Raw genomic sequence first — 5,720 nt, 5'->3', positions numbered from 1 at the left:
GGCAGGCGGACTCTCAACCACTGCACCACCAGGGAAGCCCTGCTCCGTTTTTTTTGCCAAGACCTCCCCGTTTTTCTGCCTCTGCCACCCCTGGTGGCCTGGTGGGAAAGCTGCCTTGCACATCCCTCAGGCCCAAGTGGGTTCAAGACTCAACGTCTCCTACCCGGGGACCCTCCCGATACCGAGGACTGGAAGTCGTTCCTCTGAACTCTCCCTGCTTCTAAGCGACCGTCACTCAGACTGATCTGTGCCTGTGTGCTCCCAGGATTTCGGGTCGCCAGCTATAAACAGTGAGTGGAGGAGAGCTGTTGCTCATCTAGTCCTCCACACGGGGACCTGTCTTGGGGCTGCAGCCCCAAGGAGGAGAACCCACACTCTGCTGAAGATGGAGGTAGCGGGGCAAGGCCGCTGTGGCTGCAGGGCCTCCAGCTTCTTCCATGAACAGATGACTCAAGTGGAAGCAACTTGCTTACTTACGCACTTACTCTGCCCGGACTACTGCCTGACCCTGAGCAGACGGGCGAACATCACACATCATCCAAAATGGACAGTGGGAGCACTGCTTTCTGATTCTTCTTCACCTCGTAAACTGTCTGACGCAAAAATTTTTATTTATTCTTCCGCCAAACACAACTTATTTCCATCTACAATTATTTTTTAAGGTAAGAAACGTGAGTCAACTGAAGAAAGGCCTGTGGCCTTGAGCTAGGGAAGGGTGGCACTGTGCCACTCGACTGAGCCCCCGGGCTGTGGGGATGAGCTTGGGCCGTGCAGGACTGGACCCGGGTCAGCAGGCCTTCTCCAGGGCAGCTCTGCAGCACCGCACGCACTGCTGGTAGATGGTCTCAAAGTGAACATCACTGCTGTCATAGCGATCTTCAAAAAGGAGTTGTTTTTGTGGCTCGTAGCTCCCAAGTAGTTCAATTTTCGCTCTGCAGTTTTTAACTTGGTTACTTTTTCTATTCAAATCTCTACGGTTGCTTTCATCCATACGTAGTATACAGTCAAAAGCAGCGGCAAAGTCTTCTTTGGTAACCTGCCGGGCAACGTGACTCATGGGAGTGCCATGCTTCTTCATGCAAGCCTGCCCGCTGGTAATCAGGAGGGTTTCCTAGTTCATACGTGGACGTCACTGCACTGTCCATCCTCCAAGTATCTGAAACGCTTTGATCAGTTACAAGTTTCCTGAAGACTGCTTCTGCAGTTGGTAATAGACAGATGTTACCCAGACACACGAACACCCCCGACTTGGTCACCTGCTCTGCCATCCTCCCCCCCGCACCAAGAAGTCTTAATTTTGATGACTGAATGAATGACATTCTCGCCTTTGCATAAAAGTGAAATTAAGGACAGCAAGTCTTCAGTTCCCAGCCAATTTAGTTATTATGTATATCAGAGGTTAGCAAAATCTCAGATAGGAGAGTTGTACCTAAGTTCAGCTTCTTTTTTCTTACGTAGTATTTTTGTTAAAGACACAGTTCTGCAGTTCATGAAAATCTTATAATTTGAGGGCCTCATTCATCAAATGGCCAAATCTGTAAGTTTAGCTAAGATATAGAAAATGGAGCTCTTTCAAATCAGAAATTTGATCCACAATCATTACCAAATAATGTCTCTGGAATCTCTTACTTTTTTTTTTTTTTAAAAATCAGAATATAAAAGTGTTTACATGTAATGAATGCTTTCTTTGGATTCTCCTTGAAATGGGATACTTTTCACTTTGCTCGACCTTTTCTTCTTTAAATTTCTTAGACTTTCTTAAGACAAGAAATTGTAGGACTATTTCCTAGTGTCTCCTATTGTCAGGATAGGTTTTATTTATTTATTTATTTATTTTGCTGTATGCGGGCCTCTTACTGTTGTGGCCTCTCCTGTTGCAGAGCACAGGCTCCAGACGCGCAGGCTCAGCGGCCATGGCTCACGGGACCAGCCGCTCCGCGGCATGTGGGATCTTCCGGGACCGGGGCACAAACCCATGACCCCTGCATCAGCAGGCGGACTCTCAACCACTGCGCCACCAGGGAAGCCCTCAGGGTAGGTTTTATATCTTTTTTGTTTCTTTGTTCTTTTGTGCTTTTGCATTGTTTTGTGGCTTGCAATTGGTGGGTAAATATTTCCCAGAAATTTGGAGAATAGAATGATGCAAATTACTTGGAATAGAGATTAATTATTGTTCAAAGAAACCCATGCTGCACCTCAGACTTCTGAGCTCTGCCCACCTCCAGTCTTGTTATTTCAGACATGTGAGATTGAACTCATAACACAGAATAAAAATAAGTAAAAAAAATCATTTATGGAAGTAAGGAATACTTTCTACTTAGTGTCTAAGTTGTCCATCTGATAGAAAGACATACATTAGAATATTTAATTATTAAATAAGAAATAACTCTGGCCCTTTGCATAAAATTGAATAGCCGTAGGTTGGAATTAGAGATTTTTGGCTAAACATTATTCTTTGATTAATATATCTTAACCACAGACATCTATATATCTGTATTCACACTATATCTATCTATATCTCTGTTGTCTATTACTACGGGCTGAGGATTAAAAACCAAGTTATTGAACTTTTTCAACCTTAGAATTCCCTGACTTCTTCAGAGCCTAGGAAGGAGTTAGGGAACTCCACTATCCCAGGAAAGTGTTCACTTACTTTTGAAACTATTTTGTTGCTCTCTGATACATGGGTGCCTTCATTTCAGAAGCCCTTGGACTCAGTTGTCTCCATGTTTTCTTTTGAAGCCATTCTCATGATTTATAAACCACATGTTTGTGTTCTGGGCAGAGTTGATGCATTGTCTTCATACCTTACACAGAAGCCTTGGTGTCAATCACACCACAAAACCTCACCAGGATGAGATCAGTTTGTTCTGAGTAGCACAGCAACAAGAGAAACTTTCCATTATGTTCCCTTTGATTCTTTAAACAACCAAAACATGGTTCATCCATAACTACTTTCTGTGATTTAAAATACTGAGGGTTTTAACAAAAATATTTACTGAATAATACTGCAAGTTAACAACCACTTACTTCTACTTTGAGAATATTTACATTCAGGATGAGAAATTATGCTACTAGAAAACTTTTATTTTAAACATATAAACTGCATGGAAACATATTAATGAAAATAAACAGATTATTCTCCATGGACTTAATGTTTTCCAAAAGTTTAATGATTTAGATTTCTCTAAGAAATATAATATTTTTAAATGCAGTTCTTCATAACTAGTGAAAAATAGAATCGAAATCACAGAATCTAAATCTCAGAGTTTTAGATATTGCAATGTTTTGCTTTGGCAATTTATAATTATTACAATGTACTAAATGTCTTTGAAAATCTTAAAAAAAATGTTTCTAAGGTGAGGTTAATAGAGATGAACTAAATCTTCACAAATTAGATGAAGAATTGTTAGAAATTTAAGTAAGGACATTAAAATCATAAGAAAGGTTCATACAGGAATGCTTGCCCTCGAATCTAACATTTGCAGGTATGTTTTATACATTTCGGGAGAATTTTTAAAGAATATTCCAAACCAACCGCAAAGTCAACATTCTGTGAAGGATGGTACAGTAATGTGAACATGTGATTGTCATCAACAATGAGCTCATTAGAAGGTATTGGGAGAAATGCAAATTTGAAAAATTTTTTGACTTCCAAGATTATATTTTAAATTTGAATTGGTTTTAAATCTTAATATTACTATAAATTATAGACATATATTAATTAATTTAACAAAGACAGTAAATTCTGTGTTCCAGGCACGGTAACAGGCATTGGGGATATAAATTAGCATAAATGTGCTATGAAGGAAATGGATTTCTATAGCAGTTAGAAGTAATTTTGGCTGTGCGTAAGGAAATGAATAGCTTTCTCTTACTGAGGATTTCTGGAGTTGGGAGGCTTCTGGCTTTGGTTCAATGGGACTGAATGATAGAACCATCCTTATGGTCATTCTTTCATGCTTGCAAATTCCAGGCATTGGCATTGTGACTGCTTTAAAGATAGGTAGACAGGGGCAGGGGCTGTGCTAATGACATCTTTTCTTTCTATCAGGGAAACAAATGCTTTCCTAGATGTCATCTAGCAAAATTCCATTTATTTATCATTGGCCAAAACTTGTCACTTGCCCACTTCTAGCAGCAAAGGGAACTATAGCTGAGTATTTAGTTTTTTCAACTTCTGTGATGGAGATGGAATGGAGCAGGAGGGTGAATATCAAGTTGGGTTAGCTTGTCCATAAGGTCTACTGTAACCACCTCCCCCACTTGAAAAGTAATAACTGATATATGATAAGGAAGCTAACTGTATTTTTCAGCAACTAGAGAGTGATATGATTGATAACCTCTTATATTCTCTAGCTATTGAGGTATAACAAGAAGAAGGGCTCTACTAGGAAGTTAAAATAAGCCTGTGAAGTAAGAGTAGAAGTTATTGCAGTAGAATTTCTGTGAATTTTTAAAGGGAAGAGGGTAATTTTAAAATGTAATAGAAGAACTACCTTTTTTTTTTTTTGTCTTTGAATTTGTGGGAGTTAAATGCATATATTTCAAACATTTGTTCACTAGAAAGTAGGGAACTGTTTATTTATTTTGGCTGCATGGGCTCTTCATTGTGGCACGTGGGCTTCTCTAGTTGTGGCGTATGGACTCCAGAGCATGCGGGCTCAGTAGTTGCAGTGCACAGGCTTAGTTGCCCCGTGGCATGTGGGATCTTAGTTCCCTGACCAGGGATGGAACCCACGCCCCCTGCATTGGAAGCGTGGAGTCTTAACCACTGGACCACCTGGGAAGTCCCCGGGAACTGTTTTTTTTTTTTTTTTTTTTTTATGTTTTCTATTCAAATAAGCTGGAGTTAGGTATTATTTTATCTTAAAAAACTATAAATAGGAGGTGTTACTTCAGTTAATGGTAGAGTAGTTTGTATTAGACAAACCATTATGCAGAGAAGGATAATAAATTCTTGGTGAAGTAAAAAACATCTAGTTGAAGGCACTGGAGAGTGACCAAAAGCAGGCAGAAACAGGAGTATAGACACTTGAAAAGGGAAACTGCTCTGGGTGAGTTTTACATTTATGAATTTTCTGCCTGAGGTCATTCTCTTTGAGAGTGCCATGGAATGGCTGGAATTCAAGCAGAAATTTGCAGTCTTAATGGCTTGATGAATCAAAGAATGGAGTTTGATATTGCCAAGGTAGAAGATAAGTGAGGGAAAGACTTTCTGGAAAGGGAGCTAATTGAGGTGGAGGCCCCCAAACCAGCAGATAAACCCCACTTTGATTGGTCCCTGAACTATGCATACATGGTGGAATGCAGCAGACTTGCCAGAAAGCAAAACTGAGTAGAAATTTCAGCTGCTTACAGAAGAGCCAGAGTTTGGAATTTGAATCCTATCAAGTTAACTGACTACTAGAACAAAAATCAACACTGTAGGAAAAACTGACAGAATCCAGGATATTAAAATGCATCATTCATAATGATCAGTATGAATTGAAATGTAAAGAAACAGGAAAATGTGACCCACAGACAAGATAGAAAAAGTAAAGAGAAACCAACCACAAGATGACTCAGATGTTCGAATTAATGGAGAAGTTTTTTTTTAAGGCTGTTGTAAATATTTTCATGGGTTGGAACAAAAATATTTCATAATGAATGAACAGATGGAGAATCTCAGCAGAGAAATGGAAATTGTAAAATAAGACCAAATGGAAACTGTAAAACTG

The 5,720-nt window shown here is 39.7% G+C and overlaps 1 pseudogene; it reads right to left on the bottom strand.

The window, feature by feature from the left end:
- Positions 1-787: 787 nt before the first annotated feature.
- Positions 788-1,268, bottom strand: LOC136131911 (low molecular weight phosphotyrosine protein phosphatase pseudogene; annotated as a pseudogene).
- Between the last annotated feature and the right edge of the window lie 4,452 nt (positions 1,269-5,720).

This window comes from Phocoena phocoena, chromosome 12, assembly GCF_963924675.1.
Source record: "Phocoena phocoena chromosome 12, mPhoPho1.1, whole genome shotgun sequence".
NCBI lineage: Eukaryota > Metazoa > Chordata > Mammalia > Artiodactyla > Phocoenidae > Phocoena > Phocoena phocoena.
The sequence above is the reverse complement of the archived record's forward strand: the minus strand, read 5'-3'. Positions and strand labels throughout refer to the sequence as shown.